Here is a 23,752-nt window from a genome sequence, read left to right as displayed (position 1 = left end):
TGAGTAGCATGCTATAGGTGGCTTTTCCCAAGTTGGGTTTCCACATAAAATCCTTTTCTCAAATTGTGTGAATGTTCTTATGGTGTTTTATGTTTACATTTTTGCAAAGTTATTTTGAGCTAGGATAGTAACCTATTAAGTTAAGGTACTGTATAATGTAATGGATGCATGCAAGTTGAGGTTTTATGGATCTGGATCTGATTAGCACTTAATAAAATTATATGTACATTTGGACCTTTGATAACTAATTCACCTCCCTCTCAGTTATTCTAAAAAATTCCAACAAAAATAAGGATATTATCTAATTGCTCATACTTTTATCGTTGTACGTTGAAATTTTTTTTTGCCATCAATTCCAAAGTGGGAGATTATTGGAAATAATTTTTCAATTGTATGTTACCATTGATAATACACAAATGTCAATATTAAACAAGTGGTCAAGCAATGAAGAACTTGCAATATTTAGTATTAACCAAGCAGTCAAACAATGAAGGGTATTCAATGTTAACCAAGCAATGGAAAAATCAAGGATAGCTACCTTCCAATATTAACTAAGTGGTTGGGCATCGAAGGGCCTCTAGTGTTAATTGAGTGGTCACTTTTGGTATTGATTGAGTGTTAGCATAATACACTTGTATATTAATTAATTAATTGAGGCCCACTATTTGGATGTTGAATGGTAATTTGCAAGGGTATTCAAGCCAATTTGACAAAGCTGATGATATATAAGAAAGATTGAAAAGTGAAATAAGTTGTGTGCAAGTGGAATACATGGAATAAGATGGATATGTGATTGAAGGAAAATGAAGAGAAGGCAAGTGTGGAAGATAAGATGAAAATAATATTATGATCTATAAGGTTCCAGAGGTCAAGCCAAGACATAGATCTAAATCTAGAAATGAAGTTTTTCCATAAATCTGGTCAAATTATTGCCACCTTCTTACCATTGTAGCAATGAAGAAATATCTTAACAAAATTGAATTAACATTCAGATTGTAAAACCTCTAGAAAGGTGACATTTCATGATTGAAGTGTTTGAAGACCTCTAACTAGGCCATTGCTAATAGGGTGATCTAAATCCTCTAACAAGGTCATACTTAATAGTATGTATTGTAACCTTTAATAGGGTTGGCTCCTAACATGCCTCACTTTAGAAGAGTGAAAAATGTAATAACTAGTTGAATGGTGGTTTTCCCAAATTTTGTTTCCATATTAAATATTGATGTCATCTATGTTCATATTATTTTATTTATGCTTTATGTTTTTTAGACTAAGTTGCTAAAGGTCAAAATAGACTAATATTCATAAGACTGCTTTGTTAACTGAGTTACAACAAGTATATAGTTTTAACTGAGCTGGATAAAGTATTTCATTATTTATGAGAATTTTGATTTGACATCTAGGCATAGGGAATTTCTTTTGGAGTAACGCATTCACACCCCCCCCCCCCCCCCTCTTAGTTACTCTCTTCACTTTAAACAAGAGGAACCCAACCAAAGCATAGAAGAAAATCTTACCAAAGAGACTGGTGAGAAAACTAGTCATCACACGTGATGCGAAGGAGGAAGATGAAGAACAAGCCGAGTTTGACAATTTGAGAAAACTTCAAATTCTCCATAGATTACTTATAATTACCATTGACCAAGTATGTGAGGAAATTAGGGACTCAACTAATTTTATAGGTTTTAAGAATGTTAATTACAATTCTTTAAATAATGATGATTAGGAGAAGCTTGAAAAAGTTATGATGGATATGTTGATAAAGTTTAGATCTACACCTATAGAATTAGGTGAAGATATTCCTAAGGATTTGTAGAATAAAGTTGGTGCTAAGTGGAATTGGGCATTATCAAGTGAAATATAGATAAGGGAGACCACCTTGGTACAAACAATGCCTAATTTGGGAAAGACACATATGTCTATACACCTAAAAGATTTTGTAAAGAAATTTATACCAAAAGAAAGAGCATATAAAATTTTGTAGAATAAATCTCATGAAGTGGAGAAAGAGAGCATAATAATATGGAAGAAAGCATTTGGATTACTTTTTCCATTGGCTAATGGAAATGAAGAAGAAAAAGGAAATGATGCAGTAGAATTAGAAGGTCAAGATGATGAAGTAGAAGTTGCAAAGCTACAAGAAGAAATAAGGCAATTGGTAGAAAGAAGTGAACAATAATATTTTTTCATAATTGAGGATATTTCTTATTCATCACCATTAGAATCGTAATGTATTGATTGATGAAGATTTGAAAAATTCTATATCAGATGCCTCAAGCCCCTCTCTACCATGCAACAATGCAATTTTCTTGCAAATACAAGATTATCCAAGGATTGAAAGTGCAAAGATTGATGATTCTCAAGTTACATCAGTTACATTAGTTTCTAATATGAGTTTTGAGATGCAATTAAATGCCATTATTATGTTTCCTCAATTTACCCATGTCACATATGACACAACAGAAGAACAAAAGGAGGAGGAGAAAATAGAGTTGGCAGAGCTAGAGAAACCAAAAGAAAAAGAGACTATTCAAGATATTATATAACTACCAATTATCATGTAAACATAAAAATAAATTATTATACCTATACAATAGGTAAAATCAACTCCATAAGAGCATACACTTGGATCAAGTGCAAAGGGATAACAACTGTAGGGATCACAACCTAGTGATAGTACCCATCGATCACAAATAGTGGCACAAAAAGATGAAACAATAGAGGAGAAAATGAGTATAGACAAGGTCATCACATTGCCTATGTATGACTTGAGCAACATGATTCTAGAGAAAATGCAAAATTTTCAAACCTTTTTGAGTCGCAAGACAAAGCAAGAATGGTTGAGAAGAGAACATAAGAAAAAATAAGTACTACATAGTCTCAAGGATATTTTTTTTATGCTTTTGATATTCATGATGTTAATGAGAAACATAAAATTTTGGATCAAATAGTGTAAATAGTTGATCAAGTTCAAACAGAAGATATAGAGATTAGTGACAAATTGATGAGATGGTCTGAAGAGAAATTTGCACATAAAGTCTTGGAGAAAGTCTCAACAACAATTGCAATCAAGCAAGTTAAGCTTTCTACTCTTGTAATGAATGTGAAAGAAATTTTGGCAATCATTCATTTTTTTAATATGAATTGTGATATTGATTTCTGTACATTAGAGAGTCAACATACTATTGAAAAGATACAAGAAGATATGAAGACTTGTACAACTCATTGAGCAATAACTCATGTTCAAGATCCCATTCTTATAACAAAATGACATATGATTAGGGGAGATTAGCCGAATTCATGGACAGAGACAACAACATTCAGAAAACATTGATTTCAATTCAATTCATGTTATTACCCTATTTGGAGATTATTCAGAAGGAATTATTAGTGGCTCAGGATTTGACAAGGAAAGATCGACATCTTTCAACAATAGAGAGCCTAATTTATCTAGCTTCCTAGCTAGAAATTCAAATACAAGTCATGAAAATAGTGAGAACTAGATGGAGTAAAGGACTTGAAGATATTTTAACATATCACAAAACATCTTTGGATAAATATCAGCTGACCCCTACAAAACCCAAGCCATAAGTGTCAAAAACAAGGGGGATATGTATAAATAAACAAAGGGGAATATTGTTATATGCTCATATCAGACACCAAGATATCATTAGAGTGTAGACATGTATATATTGTATAATAGAATTAAGTTTTTAAAGACATATCTGTTGAGCTATCATTTTGCATGATACTTAATGGAAGGAATCCTTTCAAACTTCTCTCTTGAAAAGTCAATCTTGGGGATCAACTCCAAGGTTCTAGGTGATCTTGTGACCTACTCGAATCCACTCAGTCGAAGATAAATGTGAGTGTTCATAAGGAGGCCTTTGCTAGTTTGGATAACTTTGGATAACATGTAGAATATGTTCACTGCTTCAAGATAATAAACACACAAAAGAACTATGTTTTTATACTTTTCTATTTTTCAATGAATGCAATCTAATAATGCAACTAATATGAATTCCTATTTTAACAAGGAGTTAGTAAAGAAAATAACAAGAATAAGGTGACAAGAAAATTAAGAAAATAACATGAATGTAAAATCCTAATGGACATAAGCTATGAAAAAAATATGTTTGTGAGTTAAGTCTTTGGAGAAATCGGTGGGTAACCAATGAAAGTAGGAGCAATTCTTCCTTAATTCCACTGATGCAATTGTTGATGGGAGTTCAATAACCATAAGATAGTTCACTTTTCATCAAATCACAAGGCTATGGAAAGTGTGCTCATGAAAGATGAAAAGCTATGTAGGAACAATTTGATGATCTCTCCTTGAACTAGATACGTTAGTAGAATTTAAAAAACCATAACAAACACTTGGATTGCAAGATCACACGGCCAGAAATAATGCAATAAAATTTTGACTCAATCACATTCCATGAACATACATTCACAAAAATATGAAACTCTTAGGAAAGAATCACTACACTCCAAATGAGAGCACCAAAAACATATATTATTGCAAAATAAAGGTGGCCTTGATTACATATTACAATCCCATATCTATAAGAAATCATTTCCTCAATCTGTGTTGAGAGTAAGAGATATCTTCATGAAATCATATGCTTCTAATTTAATAAAACAAACTAATTATGTAAAATCTGACTATCTGATTGGTGCTTAGTAGGACCCCATCCATTTTTATATCATTAATTGGATGCATGAGCTTTTACATGTCATAAAACAAAGAAATTATGAGAGAATAAGAAGAAGGGAGCCTTTAGTTGATGTAGGAGTGTCTAGAAGTGCCAAAAATAGAAACTTATCTTTCATTGGGCATTTGTTAGAGTTGAACTACTATCAAAATGTGTTTCCAATGCATGGAAAGCTCTAATTTGGGAACTAGCAATTAACTATCGATGCATCTCAAAAAAAGTGCACCTCAAAAGAAGCACACCTGGTGCACCAGTGCACCTCTAACTTCTTCAAAAATCTTCCAAAATATTATTGTAAAAAGCACACCTGCACACCAAGTGCAAGAATGCACCTAGTGCACCAGTGCAACAATACCTTAGAGGACCAAAAATGCAAAATTTCACTAATTGTCAAAATTAAAATTCAAGCTTCTTGGTTTTGTTCCCCTTTATCCGAGAGCTATGTTTGGGTATTTTCCCTTGAATTTCTCAATAATATTAGTGACATGCATTCCATCCAATAAATCTAAGGCATTATATTTATCTTTCACTTTCTACTATAATTATCCACCTCTATACGGATCTCAAAAAAATCCTCGAGTTTTGTATCAAGCTCTAATAAAGCTTCATCCATTCTAAATGCCTACTAGATATCATCATCGTTAGAAAACTCATCAAAAAATTTCCAAAATATTTGAACTACTACCTCTATAGGTATTAGTTTCTCATGTGCATCATCTTCAGAAATGTCCAGACATGCATCACTATAGTGTTTCTCAGCTTTCTAAAATTTTCTCTCGAGCTTGGTCCTTGAGCCTGTGAATCACTGTGTGTAATGAATCCATTACTTTATTACTATCTACTATCTTCTTGATCCAATCATCTATTAAATCTAGTTCCTCTGCCATATATACATCCATGAGAATCTGATACCTTTGGCCTTTGATCGCTTGTAATATCTGTAGATCCGTTCCCCAAGTATGCACCTCATCCATAAGACCAAAATCTTGATTCAAATTTGCTACCATTTTATCTACATTCTCCTACATAACATGTAGTAGCTTAAGAATCCCTTGGATGATTAGTATGCTTTTGTCCTCAAAACTTTCCCGCCATTACTGACAAGCATTCAAAAATAGATCCAATTGCACTGCTCCCCTATCTCTCCTTTCAACAATAGCTTTCGAAGTCTCCTTGAGGTTAGTTGGATCGAAAGGGCCAACAACTTTGATCAAATATCCTTTTAGGATTTCATTCTATCACTAAAGTATTTATCAACTCTACCCTGTTCTATTTCAAGATTCTAAAAACCTCCTTTATCACTATAGTGAACATTAGCTTTATGGTTTCCAAGGTTGGCTTTCCAAGCATGACTTCCTAGATCTGATAATCTCATGGAGTCAGTTATTCAACATTTGACTATGGCGGAGGAAGAGCTACATGAGCAAAAAGGTCCTAATTCAAATCATTCATAATGCAGGTTAATGTTCACCCATCCTTAGGAGGTGAACCAGGTTTCCTTAGTACTTTTATTAATTCCATTCTATCCTCCTCTTCAGTGGTAAACTATTGCTTCTTGCTTTTGATTACTTATTTTTGGAACCACCTTGGAAAATGATGCGCTGGGGACTTTCCTTTATAGGATGAAGGAATTTGTTCAGCTATACTCTTACCCTTATCACTCCTCTATAGGGTCTTTAACTTTTGTGAATTCTTCTTATCCATAGTCCCTATATCTATGGATCCCAAAGTTTGCACCTTTGTGTCTTGGGAAGTTTGCTGAGGTAGTTCACCTATTTTTCCCTCTTTCGACACGTCATTGGTGGATACTTGTTGTGGCTCTTCTTTAGGTTCTATTTGTAACTATTCAATTTTTGTTCCTGGAGGAAGAGGGTTAGCCAATCCCTTGTGACTTACAATTGGGATGTGGGAACCATTTTGATTCGTTGTGACTCGGGGGCATCTAAGTCTAGTCCTCCTATTGAGGTTGATTGATTGGAGTATCTCTAATCTTATCTCCAACCACCTCAGTACCCATGAGCATAAAGTCAAAATATGACATCTCAAAGACATTAGTACCCTCTACATATTTTTCATCTATCCATTTTTGCATCTCATCCTTTGGTGTAGTGGTTTGTAGAGGTTCATCTAGGATAGATGGAGGTGTAACCATGGAAATTATCCTTCATTCTTGTTCTATTTCTTTGGCTAGCCAGGTTCTCTGACTCAATGGTAGATTATCTTCTTCATCCTCATCATGCTCTTCTTCTTCTTATTCTTCCAAGATGGGTTTAGGTATGGATGGAAAAGGGATCACTTTCTTGATCATCTTTTGTCTCCTTTTGACCAGAGTCTTAATCTTTCTTCTTTTTGGTGCTAAGGGGGAGGCTTTTTCTACTTACCAAGGAGGGGAAACCTCTTGAAACTCAATTTCTATTTCCATTTGGCTTGGTGCAACTGGTGGTACTTGAGGATCAACCTAGGATTGTGTAGCTTCAGTATTCTTCAATCCTTGTATGTTTTCTTCCCCCTGCTATGGAGGTATTGGGATTTCTCCTTCTTCAGGTTCAACTCTTTAAAGAGAACTTATTTTCCTCTTTCCCTAGCCTCTGCCCTTCTAATCTTGATAATAACCAACTAGTTTTTCAAGGTGGTGCATTGTTTCTAGCCTTACTAGTGACTAAGATGAAAAGGTAGGGATGGTGACCTTTTACCCTCTACCTTTGGCTAGATGGGCTTGTGCATGAAAGATCATTGTTTCTGGAATTGGATCAAGTTTGAATGCTTTCTTGATCTAATTCTATGTCATTTTAATGATGTGCCTTTTCCTGTGGTTGATATCAAAATTCTCTTCTTTGTCAACCTCAACATTCATAATGGGCCTTTCACCAATCTTATCCCTATTGAACAACATATCAAGTAACTCCTCTAAGTCTTGTTGCAGTATCTTTAACAAAATCTTTAATTTCAAGGCCTTTTCTACTAGATACAAATTCATCCTACTATAATCCCTTATTCAAATATTGTAGTCATTTATCATATTCATCGAATGATCTTTGATGACTTCTTTATGTTGAAATGTTTTACTTGCCAAATATTATACTCTCCCAATATTATCAAAACATGGCCATAGAGAATTGTACTCTTCCAAGGGATATTGATCCCATTCAAACTAAAAAGAAGAGATATCTTGGTATTGGTCCACTTGGAAAGGTCCTATCATCATAGGCCACCTCCAAAATGTTTTATGCTACTTTCTAACTCTATCATATGTAAACAAGAGTTGTCGAAAGATCTCCAAGAGAACAAGTTTTTCACTTGGATACTTCGAGAGCTTCTTAGGGTTAATTGTAGTACCTGCTACCCTTAGATATGTAAATGTCTTGAATTGAATATAATAAGCCTAGACCAATAATATGTGTGCCACTACATCATCCGATAATCTCTTCGCATAATCTCCTTCTATGAATCAGATTATAGCGAATATGAAGGCATCATTTACAATTCTATATTCATAGATATTAGTTTTCCACAATCCATAAGAAATCTTTGTTGTATTACTTATGGGAAAATTGTGTGATAATTTTTGCATCAACATTTTAGATCACACTCTATGATCCATCATTAGGATTTCTCCTTGAGCTCTTTCATCCTAATGATGGATCACAGAGTGTGATCTAAAATGTTGATGCAAAAACTATCACACAATCTGCCCAGAAGTAATACAACAAAAATGTTGTATTCCTTTCTTTTCTTTGAAAGCCTTTTGTCCACTAGCTGAGGATGCATGATATAAGGCCATGCATTGGCATGCTATATGTTGCCCTTCTTATAGAGCCCTAGATAATTTGTTGCTCTTGTAGCTAGCAGGTATACCAAATACAAAGTCATATAAAATTTCCTATTGTTCTTAGCTACCACTAACTACTCACACAAATTTTTACTAAGAGTGGAAGCCCAATCCAGTGGCATCTCTTCTTTCTTTATTATTTCAATAAAGTGGAACATGAAGATGTTTAGGTGTCCAACTATCGGTAGACCCATAACTCTACTCAAGAGTATGATTGAGTATCCAATGTCCTCTTTTATGTATCCTTTGGTCATGTCCACTTTTCTGGTTTTCTTTCCCAAAGGATTCTTCTCTATGAGGTATGATGATTAAATGATTTCAAAAGCCTCTTCAATGTGTTCTTGATACCACCTTTTTGCTTGTTCATAAGTAAGCCTGATGAATTGATCTACTTGTGGGAGGTGGAACACTTTCTCAATGTTCTTAGATCAAAGATCTAGAACTATCTCTCCCATTATGCTTTTTGCCACCCTCTCCTCAGGAACAAAATGTTCTGCAAGTGTCATAATATGTTCTGAAGATTGCATTGACATTGGGTGTGATGCCGCATTAATAAGCCCTAACTAGATAAGAGCGGAGATCATTTGGACCTCTAAGTGGGTTTGTTACAAATCTTCAAGAATTCTCCCAAATCTATGTGTTCCAAATCTGTATCTCTGATTTTTGAGTTGTCATCTTGAAAGTGTGACTTTGTTGGAATGCCATGGAACTTGAATACTACTAGTTTAGGTGCCATTTTCTTGCTGAGGGAAGATGATGAGGATGTCCATTAGTTCAGAGTTGAAGGGAGCACAATTAATTCATACCATAAAACTAATTTGTACAAAACCCAAAAACCAGTTTTCTTGAAAAAAACCTATAAAAAGACTGTTTTAACCCCTAACTTGCTAGAATTAGTGCACCAGGTGCACCTATCAGGTGCACTTGATGCACAACCTTCTTAGGTTTTATCTTTTCCTTTTAGGTGCATAGTAGCACACCTCATGAGGTGTGCTATTGTGCACTAAAGACTTTTTGGCTTAGTTAAGTTATTTTAAGTTTCTTCAAGGAAATTGGGTGTGCACCAATGCACCTAGGTAGCTGCATTGGTGCACACCCAACTTAGAGTCAGTTTTCCTTATTTTTAAAGTTTTTAACTTTTTTAATGAGAGATCGATGTGCATTAGCATACCCAGGGAGGTGCACTAATGCACACCAACCCTATCATTGTTTTGTGTTTTGTGTAGTGCACGTCATCAAATGGAGCAAGGAGGAGAGGAAAACCTCTCAGAGTGCACAAATGTGGTTAGAAGCTTTGTGCATGCAAAAATGACAAGGCACAATGGGAGAAGGAGGAAGGGGACTGAGGTTGTATAGACCCTGATTCACATAAGTGCCACAAAGGTCTACAATTGCGCAGCTATAGAGCTACACAACTGCAATAGTTGCACAAAAACTCTTCTTCCCATACGAATGTGGTGCATCAATGCACCTGGATAGGTGCACTAGTGTTCCTTTTATTTTTATAAAAAATCTTCTGAGCCCTCTTTTGGAATCCAAATCCTTGAACTAGGACTTGAGCATGAACCAAAACACCAAAAAAAACCTAAAAGGATTAGAACCCTAGACTAGGGTTCTAATTAACCAAAAAAAAAGTAGTGGGTCCCCATTTCTAATCAAAATTGGGTGTGCACTATGGAACCACAAAAATATATTATATAGAAAAATTAAATTTTTTAAGACTAAATTACAATCTCAGGGGGAGTGCTACATTTTTAATATTTTTGATTGCTAGGTCATGAAAAAGTATTTTTGCGACTAATGTCAAAGGGGAAGATTATTGATCTCTAAGCCCAAGTTTCCCATTAGTGTACAACACTTAGTCATTTCTAAGGTAGCATTGGTATGTCATCACTACAATTGAGCCATCCAAATAAGGTTGAGCTACGAAGGACTTGTTTATATTACATTACATGTCAAACAAGTCAAAGGTTGCCGAACACCCCAATAGAGACCAAGTATACACGCACACTAAGAAAAATGATGGAAATAGAGTGAAGTAAAGGTTAACTTATTATGAGTGAGTCACTATATGTCGAGCCTATAGAAGCCAAGTGACATCATGAATGCTAGTTATGGTTGACCGTCAAAACATTTAATTGCTAAGTAAAACAATTTTTACATATGAGTTTGTAATGGAACAAACACTTATGCAAATCATTTTATCCAACTTTTATGAGACATTTAAAGATTGTAGAGACAATTAAGGAGAATATTACACATTTCTGTAGAAGGCATTAATTTCAAGAAAAGAATATTAACGAATAAAAAAATTAAAAGAGATAAATGACAAAGGGATGAAATGTAGATCATTGTTAAGATCTATGATTGTCTATTTATGGAAGGGATCTAGACCTAAATCATAAAGATGATGGTGAATATGTGAAGGAGAAAACTAGAAAAGTACATAGCAAGGAGGCTAAGTTAGATAGGAGATCAGATAGATAAACCTAGTAGTGAAGGTAAAAACATAGTATATTAGATAAGGAGATTAGGTTGAGACATTAAAGAGAGGAGATCCATAAATATCTTGTATAGAAAACTAAAGGATCAAGTACTAAATCAGTTTTGGTAGATTGAGTCAAGGAAAATCTCTTAACATTATGGTTTTTACAGACCTTATTTAAATCTCCTAATAGAATCCTTACTTCATTGTAAGTGTAAAATCCTTTAATCAAGGTGAGACTTAATCATCTTTAAAATATTTTAATAGAGAAGACTCCTCATAGGGTAGATCATTACAAGTGATCAAATTTTAGCCCTAACATGCAAACTTTGTTGTTGCAATAGTAAAGATTGGTGAGTTTTATCCCCACCCCAGTTTTACCTTCACCTTGAAGGGTTTCTAGGTTATCAAATATTTTTTGTTATGTGTTTATATTTTCATGGATATTGTACTTAGATATATTTCAATTTCAGCATTATAGTTTATGATTATATGGTATGAGATCTAATATATGAGATGGATAAGGAGTGAATGCAGTTAAATTGAGATGTTATTTTAGTAGTGAAATTTTTTATAGATCTCGATTCACTCCCCTCTCAGTATCTTGTTTCCTAATAAGATCTCCAATAGATATTTACAATAATTGTTCAAGTATAACATTCCATGCGAGGTGGTTTCAAGTAATGTGATAAGATTGATTTCAATATTTTTTCTCAAAATTGTTTCATGAGTTTTTCCTGAAGGATTAAATATTATCTCTAAGGCTAAATTAATTTTTTCTTGATATTTTTTGTAGATATGGAATATTTTCAAGTGAATAGTACATATCCATATCTTCATTTTCTTGATCAAATATAGGTTCATTATAAGATGGTCTTATAGTCTCTTGATAAAATATTGGATTATTGTACCTTAGTTTTCCCATGTTTGAATCATGCCAAAATATAAAATGACATGCTTATCTTAAGGAATACTTTTCCAAAGAGGTTTAATTTTCTTCCTTATTTTCTTCAATTTTGATTTCCAAAGCTTGACATGTTCAATGAGAATGAAGATAGCTTTATTGTCAAAGTCTTGATCATTTTGAGGACTATCCAAGTCATACTGATGTTGAGTCATTCTTGAAGTATTTGTATGTGCCATTGATTGTGTACTTCACTTACATTGTTTGATAGGAATTATTGATCCCACTAGGAGTCGTTTTCATGAAGTTTCACTTTTTTTAAAGGATATGAAACTTGGTTCTTCATCAAAAGCATTGTCTATATTTAGGTTGTACCTTTTGGATCTTGTGAGTTCCATTAATGATGGAATATTGTTCAAACTTAGTTTTCAATGTCTCTAAAGTATGAGCTAGGGTTTGATTAATGTTCAAGTGTTTTTGTCTAACAAAGAATTGATAAGTGTGAAACAATTTTATTGATGTGACACAAATATTTGACTAGTTTCATCTTCAATTAAGGAATAATTGCCTCGTTTATGAGTTGAGAATCAAAGATTGGATTAATATAAAAGAGTTTGACAACTTGGTTGCATAAAAGGAGTATACTTGATGTTTGACTTGATAGAACTTTCAAACTTCGAATAAATGTTTGAGGGGAGGCCAAGACTTCACACAACTTTTACAAGTTTAGACACCTTTAAAATATGGCATACTTGATGTCTCATTTCACACAACTTTGATAAGGTTGGACAATTTTCAATGAGAACGCACTATATGTATCACTTCACAAAACTTTGATAAGGTTGGACAACTTTGAATGAGAACACCCTACATATCTCACTTCACACAACTTTAATCAGGTTTGGAAAACTTTGAATGAGACTATAGTAGATGTCTCACTTCACACAATTTTGATAAGGTTAGACATCTATGAACTAGGAAAAAACCTACTTGAATTCCAAATTTTGATAAGTGTTTGGGTGAGAGTCAAGACTCCACACCACTTGACAAGGTTGGATTACTTTTGAAACACTTGGTGAGAATTTCAAATTTTAAATGTGACTAAGTGGATAAGCTAACTCTAAAAAGAGTACTTGGATGTAAAAATTAGAACTTGGGAATGAATTGACTCATAACCATGAGGGGCTTTTGGAACACCTAGAAGTGCCTCTATGTGAGGTTTTGGACTTGTTCCTAGATCTTGCAAATGTAAGGTATGTAAAAAATAATCCAACCAAGGTTAATGAAACATGGATGGATGGGGGTAGTATTTGACAACTTAGGATACAAAAAAGATAATTCTTATCCCTATAAAGAAAATTGGTAGGAAGGAAAACCCTTTTTCTCACATCTTATGTGTATATGTTCACCTGAGATAGTTGTGTCACCTCTTAGAGGGTGCCCATGTTTTTTGTGCTTCCAAGGACTCAATAATGTATATGTTCAAAGGTTACCCATATTGAAGGGACTAGTATAATATACCACCTTCAAGCATATAGGTGTATACCTATGGTGAGGATTTATAGGAGAGGTTCTTCTCCATTGTATAAAGATTATGCCTCCTTTTGGAGTTGAAATGGGTAGAAACTATCTAAAAGGTATTTAATAGGATTCCATTCACATTAACCCTTGGTGGTCCCACAAGTGAGATTAAGACCTCTCAACCACATCAATACCTAAGAGTGTACACCCATGAGAAGAAAATCATAGGGAGCGACATCTCTTAGTACAATAGTCAAGGCATCCTCAAGGCGCTATTAGGAATCAAGATGAAAGAATTAATATGGATTTATAATATTTTCACTCTACAAAGATTCTTTATTAAAGAGAGTTGGAATCATTGCTGAAAGGTGACTCAAGGACTTGACTTGGACTCAATGGTCTAATTTTCTAATTCTCCCTAAAGGGAAAAGAGCATACTCCTCTACTTCTTCACCTTTCCCAAACATATCAAACATGTTCATCACCAATGTAGTTTATCTCTCAACAAATAAAAAAGTTTATAGGTTTATCTCAAGGATAAAATAGAATAATCCCTTCACTAATGAATAAGATAAAAGAACTACTACCTTTCCTTTCTTCCCAAAAAATCGATCTCTTAGCAACATCTAGGTTTCTGATTTTTCCATGGGCATCACTTCCATGTAACAAAGATAATATTGGAACCTACTTTTCTATCAAGATCCTTTTAGAATTTTTAACAAGGCCCTAATTAGACTAGTTCCTATAAATTAAACTAACAAAAATACAATATTTCAAGATAGTCTTAAAGGAAACCTACAACAAATTTTTAGTAGTCTTGAAGTTTTGCTTCAAAGTCTTTGACAAAGGCGTCTTCTAGAAATATCCTACAATCAATAGTTAATAGCTATGATAATCACACATGCAAGACACTTGTTAGGTGTTAATGATAATAAAAATGAAATCAAGCTTATGTTACAAGATAAATAAATTTTTAGGATTAGCTTAAAATCATTAAAATCTACACAAAATCCTAAGTACTTGTTATGGAAATCTAATCAAATCAAAGACACATCACAAGACAAGCCACTTGTTAGAGTTAGTGATAATCAAATCAAGGACACATCACAAGAAAAATAACTTATTAAAATTATCTCAAAAGCATTTAAATCAACACAAAATCACAGGTACTATCATAAAAATCAAATGAAATAAAAGATAGATCACAAGACAAGACACTTATTAGGGTTAGTAATAATTGAAATCAAGGATACATAAAAAAAACAACTTGTTGGGGTTATCTCAAAAATTAATTAAATCAACACAAAACCTTAAGAAAAAGTTATAATTAGTGAATTAAGTCTCTAAATTATCATATTCCTAATAACAAGGTCAAATGAACTCATTACGCTTCAAAAGCACAAAATAATTTGCATAAAGTTACCAAAGGTAACCTGGCTTCCCAAAAGTGACTTGGGAGGCCCCAAAGGTGATCTTTATCTTCTAAAAGGTGACTTGGGAGTCCCAAAGATTATCCCTCTCCACCCAAAGATGACCCTAAGTCACCAAAGGTAACATGCAAGTCCCAAAGGAGACTCTGGATTGGTTTGTTTCTTGTATAAGGTAAATGGATATTTATCACATTAAGAGACTAGAATGTAACACATAACAAGATACTTTATTCATATAAGCATATATGCAATCAAGAATATAATGATTCTTCATAATTTCATTTAGATGATGTACATATATCTCATGAAGGGGTGAATGAACCCTCATGCAACCTTGCAGACACTAACTAATCCCATTGGCTATAGTATAATTTTTACTAAGAACATGGTTTTCGAGGTAGAAATTGTGAAAGAGGTCCAAACAAGAAGGGGAAAGGTAGATTAGGGGTCTAGCCCCATGATGGATACAAAAAATGTGTGTATAAAAGGTCTACCAAAAAATAATAAATAACATTAATAGAACATTACATAATTAGGGTTAATATATGAAAGATATTAAGATAAACACAACAATCCTAGCAACCATCCTATTTCTCTCCAACTAAGGAATGAGTATGCAAGTGAACTTAACTTCTCTCTGAATCAAGTCCAAGTTAGTGACATTACACCCCTAGAATGAGAGATTCAATTGAAATCATAAAAATAAATGTAAAATTCTAGGTCAGTTCACTAAATTGAAAGCAGTTGTGAGCTAATTACTAAGAAAGACATGAATTCAATGTGAATATAGAATGAAATAATAGGACTATGAAAGGGAATGTAAAAAATGAGATATAAATTCACTACAATGATAATACAATTAAGAATGAGGGCCATATTGGCAGCATGAGAATGCAAATGAGATGAGAGGGTCATTTGAGCCTCAAATCCATCATATTCATAGTAAATTAGGTCAAATGAATGATTGAGCTTCAAAATTGAAGGAGGATTAAGATTCAACATGGAGTATTCCATGTGATGTTTATCCATGTGATTCACCCTCATTGGTTCATGTAACCACCTTTTGTCTACTTGTCCCTTTAAGATGATCGCATGTAATTAGGTGAGATTCATTATTTCTTTTTTATTAATTAACATAGAAAAGTGCATTTAATATTGTGATTCAATTAAATAGACTAGGTCATTAATGCTTGATTTAGAAATTAATTGATTGGAGTTAATTATTTGATTTGAAGATTTTATATATTATGTTAGTAATTGAGTTAATATAACTAGGAGAATGTTCTAATTAGGTGAAAATAGGGATTCAAGTATATAAGCCCATTTTAGGATGATTAGAAGGTGTAAACCAAAATAAAACCACACTAGAAACAAAGGAAAAGACAAATTCATTAATGTTGAGAAAGTCATCAAGGACTTTGATAAAGTATGGACCAAGAAATTGTTAATTGATACTAGAATGAAGATTAGTGATGCCCAAAAATTCAGTTGTAAGTGGTGAGTCTTCCCAATCAAGTTAAGATAAATAAAGCTTAAGAGGGGTTAGGAAACTTATGTGATCCTTGCATCTATCTTTGATTTCAAACCGGTGAGTCGTGACTAGTGACAGGGATAAGTGGAAACATCTTACTTAAAGGTGGAAGATAGGTTGTCTCCAAATTTTGACGATTGGATGAATCATCAAAAGACATTTATTTCACAAAGGTAGAGGTAGGTAAAGAGATGAGGTTATTGTTCTAACCTCAACATTAATTTTTAACCAAATCTATAAATACATATGTAATTCAAAAAAAAATCACTTTGGCAATCTTGAGATCCAATAGATCATTTTTTTGTGAAACCCTAACTACCAAAGGAAAATTCTTTGTGTGAGTTTAAGAAAGAAGCTACCAGTCACTCAAAAATCCTAGAATCAAATTTATTGTAATATATTGAGAGCTAATTCTAATGTAACATATCACTATGGAACATTATGGTGGTCTATTTAAGGTTGAGCTAGTAGATGGACAAGAATGAGAGACACACACCTACGAACAAATCTTGCAAAGTGATGATGAAAATGATATGTCAAGAGCCTTATCCTCACTCAAAAATAATGTATTGTTGCTCAAGGATGTGAATGACTATCAAAAAATAAAGATAGTAGAGATAGGAGATACAAATATGAGAGCTATGTATGAAAAGTTTCATGAAAATGATAAATAAAATTAGGATCTAAAGTCATAGATAAAACAATACTAACCCATGCAGTGGATATGCCAAATTTCTTTAGAGAAAAATGGGTGAGATTCTTACTCAGCTAGGTGCATAATATGTGTGTGTGTGTGTGTGTGTGTGTGTGGCTAGACAAGCCATATAAGATCACAAATTAAGTGATTGAGATAGTAGCAGGGTTCAGGGAAACTAATGTAAAGTTGATCACTCAAAAACAAAAGCCAAATGAAGTGGAAAATTGACCAAATGCCATCAAAATGGAAGAATGTGCTCACTAAAAGATGCCACTGACCAGAAAGTAAAATTTTTGCAAGAGTGATTACACACAAGTATTATCAGTCAAGTTAACCAATCCATGTGCCTAGTGGAGTGGTATATGGAGCAGACCAATCATATAGGAGAAAATTCCACTTAACCTAAGTGGATGGTTTTGCAAAGTGTTATTAAATAACATAGAGAAGACTAAGAAGGAGGGTGAAGTGCACATATCCAAATTTGGTGAAATACTAGTAATTATTATTTTCTACTTTGAGGGAGAATTCCCTGGATACAAAAAATTCTAGTGGAATTCAAGGAACTGCATCACAACTCGGATAGATAGTATGCACAATAGGATGAGTAGTAGTGCCCTAGATAAGTTTGATAACTACTTCAAGTAATTTTAGTATGACATGCACATAATAAGATGAATACCACTATGTCTAATCAACAATTAGAAAAGAAACATTTTCTTCCCAGAAAGAATAATCAAATGCATGATACAAGTAGTCATTCAAACCAAAAACCCTTGGATTGATCGAGTTTCCTTATGAAGTTGAAGATGATCCAACTAGAGATATCATCAAAAATTTACTAGAAAACCTCTTAATAAAGGACAATAGAGGCTCAATAGACCTATAGATAAGAGAAATGATTAAAATAACAATAGGAGATGATCCCAAAGAATATCTAAAAGAAGAAAACCACATGACAAGCTATGTAATAGGCTAGAAAATATGTAGTAGTTTTTGAGAGAGAAAGTTGCATTGAAAGAAATCATATTGGAGTACATTAGAACAAAGGAGAAATAATAGACTTATTTTAAAAACCTTTGGCTAAAGAAACATTTGAGTTATGTCCTAACCTACTTTTGAGAATTTTTTTTTGAAATTGTATCAATCCAATGGTATCAAAGAACTATTTCTTTATTCGGATTGGATGATTGATGCTTCTCCTATAGTGGAGTATATATTTATTTTTCATGTGTTACTCATATTTAAGAGTGTCTTTAGACACTTGATATTATTATATATTATACTTAGAGAATTAAAATAAGGATATATTTTTCATTGATGTCAATAGAGGAGAGTAACACATGAAAAAATCCTATAATATGTATGTACGAAGAGTAACACATGAAAATGATTGATTGATATTAATGTGGGAGAGAATATTACCTATGGAAGAGATGGATTTGATTGATGAAGAGGATTTGAAAAGACATTTATCTATGGGGGAATATTAAAACCTTCCTTATGCATTTTGGTTATAGTATAGATGACATTCATGGACACTATGAGTGGGGGAGCATATGCAATAAAGACACATTTGGCATTCATGGAACTTAGATTTTTTTCATCTATGTTGCCATAAATGCCAGAGCGGGAGATTTTTAGCATGAATGTTGATGGTATTCCTATGGGGGAGTATCCTTGTAGTGTTGGAGACATGATTTAGTGGTTGTTTGTTCTATTCATGACATATTTTTTCATTAATGTCAACAAACTACTTATTTTGTGAAGATAGGCAGAGCAACAAATAGAGTTTGGATTCATGCAATTTGAGGATTGAAGATCAACCAATGAACACATGGGAGTATGTTCTAGATTATATCTAGATGCTACAATCAAGAGTGCATACATAAATATGAATATTGTACAAAGTTATGAAGGATTTAGTGAAGACTAGTTTCAAACAACATATACAATGAATAGTTACTGGTAAATAGATTTTATCTCCTAACAAATATGTAATCTAGTTGATTGAGTTGAGACATAGACTGAATACATGTTGAATACTCTTTGGTTAATCATACATATTCATATCATTAGCAAGTGGAAAGTTACAAAGATAATGAACTGAAAGATAATTTACAATAGTGTTACCTAGGCATTTTAGAGGGAGGACTAATTATATTAATTAATCAAAAAGAGAGAGATTAGTCCTTAGCTAAACCAAAATTTCTCTCTCCTCATACTTTTCTCTCTCCACGTACTCAAACTTGTAGAGAGAAGTTCAGAGTTTTCGATTTGGATTTGAGTTTCACTCTTTCCTTAACATTTTCTCTCTCCTCATACTTTTCTCTCTCCACGTACCCAAAATTTTAGAGAGAAGTACGAGTTTGGGTTTGGGTTTTCTTATTCAAATTTTCTTTCTCCACATACCAAAATACTCTCTCTCCCCATATTTTAACTTTTAAACCTAATCCTAACCCAAACTTCCCAACCCAAAATCTACCTATTAAAACAACTTGCAGCTGGAAATAAAGTTCATAGGTCAATTAGGATGAGTTTGAAGGTAACAGCAACAAAGCAAGACCATAATTGTTGATAATGCCTATCATTGCATTTGAGAAAGAGCTCTTATTTCAAGGATGGATGCGGTGTGCTCAAAAGATTCCAAAAACTTGGAGTTTGATCCCAATGTGAAAGAAGTCATGTATCATATTTGAAGTACCTATCTTCATAATCATACACAATATTCTCCAAGCTCATGATCTAAAAAAGATATTAGACATGCAGCTGATGCGTAAAATAGAGGTGACCATTTATGTGATAATCTATGTAAAGGCATGGCTATTTCTTCAATCTAATGTGGAGAATGCAGTAGTAATGTGGATTAAGCCCAATCAGAGCCTAAAAACTAACATCTCCTTTCAACTCATAAACAACCAAACTTAACTCATTTTATAACTGACTATAATTGGACAAAGAAACTCATATCTGCTAATAGTGCCATGATGAGAATATCCCATTCCAAAAACAAATAAATTTTTGCAACTGAAATACAAACAATAAGGGTTACAAATACACATAGTCCCATCATATGGTCAATCCACTTTGTATTTGATGTGCTGCAACATAGGGTAAACTTCAAATATCAATTACAAGGTTAAGAACAGTGAAATACAAATAAGTAAATAAAAACATTTGGGAAAGTTGAACAGTCATAGAGATGATCATACATAAATATGTAATGTTATTTTATTAGTCACTACATATTACATTGAATATTCTTGTTTCCCATCGGTTCCCCTATTCTCTTCTTCTACTACTCTACCACACCCACCTATTGGCTTTCCTTGCATTGTATTTAACTTGCAAGACCCAATAACTAGTTCATATAACTCCTTTATTCTAACTTCCCACAACCGATTCAAACAACTAATGTTACTATGTCAACTCCACGATAATACAAGATATTTATTAAATCAAAATACTTAAGACTTCACCCGACATATTATAAAATAAATCTTGATAATGTCTACATCATCTCGAAGATGTGAAAAGTCTCAAATTTGTGAAATAATTTCAATTGCAAGATGCCCTTGCATCATACTCCCAGGGACAGAAAAATTCAAGTCACATTGAATTGTTGTGATCTTCTTCCGAGTCTTCCAATTGTATGAAGGCCATAATGTTACCATAAGAATGACTGAATTGATGCCGCTCACCATAACATGTCGATTCCAATCTTCATGGTAAATATCATTCTTGGCAAGTGTAGTTCTACCTTCTTTGAATCCTAGAACAAATACCTTAGTCAGCCTCATATCACCTGCATACCAATCAATTGGATCCACAATATGATCTTCTCCCTATTTGTAAATCTCTAGAGCATCACATTCATCAACAAATACTTCATCCTTGTCATCAATAGTCTTCTCTTCAACATCTGATCTTTGCACTACATCTTTTCCTTCTTGATCATTTGTGTCAACATCTCCATCATCCGAGAAAATCATTTCTTCAACCATACCTGTCACCAAGTCTCCTTCATCTGCAAGAACCTTTTCCTCACAAGGTTCAACAACAACCTCTTATTGTTCACTCTCACTCTCACTCTTTACACTAGCATTCATCTGTTGTCTGTTCCCTTCCAATGGAATGTGTACCACTTCTTGATCCTTGTCTTCATCAACAACTTCATCTTCATCTATTGCTTGATCCAAAAGCAATGCCATCCTGTCCCACTTTGCAATACTCTTATCTAACTCTCTTCTAAGATTCTTGTAACTATCTTCTTCTTGTTCTTCCAAAACCCTTCTTAGGCCTCTCAACTCCTCTTGTCTCATCCATTCTATTTCTTTTTTTCTTGATTTTTCTTCTTTCTTCTTTCTTTCTCTTTCTTCTCTCTCCTTCTTACTACCATAAAAGTACTCCTTTAATGCCTTAATCAGTTCTCTTTCACATCTTGTCAAAGACATCTCTTCTCACCAATCTAGGGTTCATTAGATATCCAACCACCACCTTGGAACACTCTCAGAGGATAGTTTTACTCCAAGAATCAACAAGGGACCTTCAACCTGCCAAATCCTAAATCTTCTTCCCAGACATTTTGCTATGCTCTGATACTAATCTGATGTGGATAGTGAGTCCTTCTTTCTTCATTTCAACTACTAACAAGATTAAGACAACTCTTAATAGGGTTGGAATCTCCTAATAGGGATTCAAATTCTCCTAACATGGAATCATATGTATTGATTTTATTTCATTGAATCCTAACATGATCCATCCTTTCACAATTTTTTTTTTATATTAGTACACATATTGTGAGCATCATTCCCACTGAAGCTTTCCCTTTGATCAAGGGTTTCCCTAGTTAACAAATCTAGTGTTATTATGTATGTTTATCTTGTAAGGCCCCACTTGGAAACCCAAGAGAAATAAATCTAACATGTTACAATGTTTACAGAAGTATTTTTTTTTAAAGTTTAAACAACATCAATGTAACAATGCAGAAGCAATATACATATACAAACAAGTAATTACAAATATAGTTTTCCATTCTTCAAGGGTTCCTTCACATTGAGTCACAATCAAGAAGGTTATAATAATTAGTTTAAGTCTCAAGTACATGTTCATGATCATAAAGAAATAATAGATACATCATCTCATAAGAAAATGCCTGAATACATTTGATACAATGAAAATGCATCAATTGCACATGTTGCAAGGTATGAGAATAGATACATTAGAATACAATATACATGTTAACATCTACACATCAACTAAATATAAGTCTATGAGATTTGAATTAGAATGATAAAGTTACATCTCTTACAATGAACATCCAACAACTAGCAATGTGAAAGGGACCTAAATGGCCAAAAGACACTACCTTTCGACTACATGGTTACCTAGTCAGGTTTTCACTCCCACAGTGTAGGGAAGCTAACGAATGATCCACAAATGGCTAATAAATCACAAAAAATTCCTTGAAAAGGAATCCTAATACCCAAAACTACCTCAAAGATAATAGAAACTACTGAAGAAGAAGAGATAATCAAAATTGAAAGAACACTCATTCAAAACCAACATTACATACCATGTCAACATCCAAATACCAAATACAATACAATATCAAATCAAGATAAAGTCAATGAAAGGTATCCACCTTAAGTCAATGGTCACATGTCCAAGAATTAATCAACTACAATCAATAAAAGCAAATCACCAATAATAAGAACATCAAACAATAAGTACACCACAAATAAATAGCTGACACTCATCAATAAAAGTCAATTACCAACAATAAATGACATCCAATCAATGAGTAACAGCTCATAATAAATACACCATACAAAATGATATCCAACAAGTACCCCACCAATAAATACACCAACAAAGGAAAATATAAAGAAAATATGAAGGAAACTCAGGCTACATACTAGGGAGTGTCATCACATGATCAAACTACTTTAGTTACTCTAGACTGATCTCTCACTAGACCCCAGATCCTTAATGTGACACATGCGAAAATAGGATAACCTCTCATAAAGATGAGGAAAACCAATCGTAACTCTCACTAAGTATCTTCCCATTCCCATCCTTAGCCTATACAAGCACTCAAGGCATGAGCAAGGAAAACATTTCTAACTTATCCTTTTAGTGTATCTCAAAGATGAGGGCTAGGAAAGCTATTTTAATTACTATGTTATTACTTGTTACACAACTTACAATGAGTTACCCTGGCAACCACTTTTGGCCTTGACCCCCATTGCAAGCCACTCCCACAAACATGCACCAAGACTACCTTCCCAGACTCACAAACAACAATTGTGTCTCATACCACAAAAGTAATATTGATCAAATTTGGTTTCTTAAGAGGTAACCCAAAAATAACATCGGTTCTCAAAACCCAAGTTTTCATAAATGCCTAGTAGCATAAAACTCATAAAACATAAATCTCAATTCAAATCATAAAATAAATCATGACATCAACTCAAATAATCATAAAAGAAATCTCAAAGATGTCTCTAGTGCACATAAGACTATAAATAGAATATAAGAAAACATAGTTTTCAATCATATGATTTAATTCCATCAATTTCTCTCTTTTAGTTTGGCTCATAAGGATGTGTTCAGCATTAAAATAACAATACACATGTTTAGA

At 33.4% G+C, this 23,752-nt stretch overlaps 1 pseudogene; it reads right to left on the bottom strand.

The window, feature by feature from the left end:
• LOC149543963 (uncharacterized) overlaps positions 1-21,320 on the bottom strand; it is a 64,322-nt pseudogene extending 43,002 nt beyond the window's left edge.
• Between the last annotated feature and the right edge of the window lie 2,432 nt (positions 21,321-23,752).

Source organism: Cupressus sempervirens, chromosome 8, assembly GCF_028749045.1.
Source record: "Cupressus sempervirens isolate cs-2001-9-10 chromosome 8, ASM2874904v1, whole genome shotgun sequence".
NCBI classification, from domain to species: domain Eukaryota; kingdom Viridiplantae; phylum Streptophyta; class Pinopsida; order Cupressales; family Cupressaceae; genus Cupressus; species Cupressus sempervirens.
Note: the sequence above shows the minus strand (reverse complement) of the source record. Positions and strands in the feature narration are given on the sequence as shown.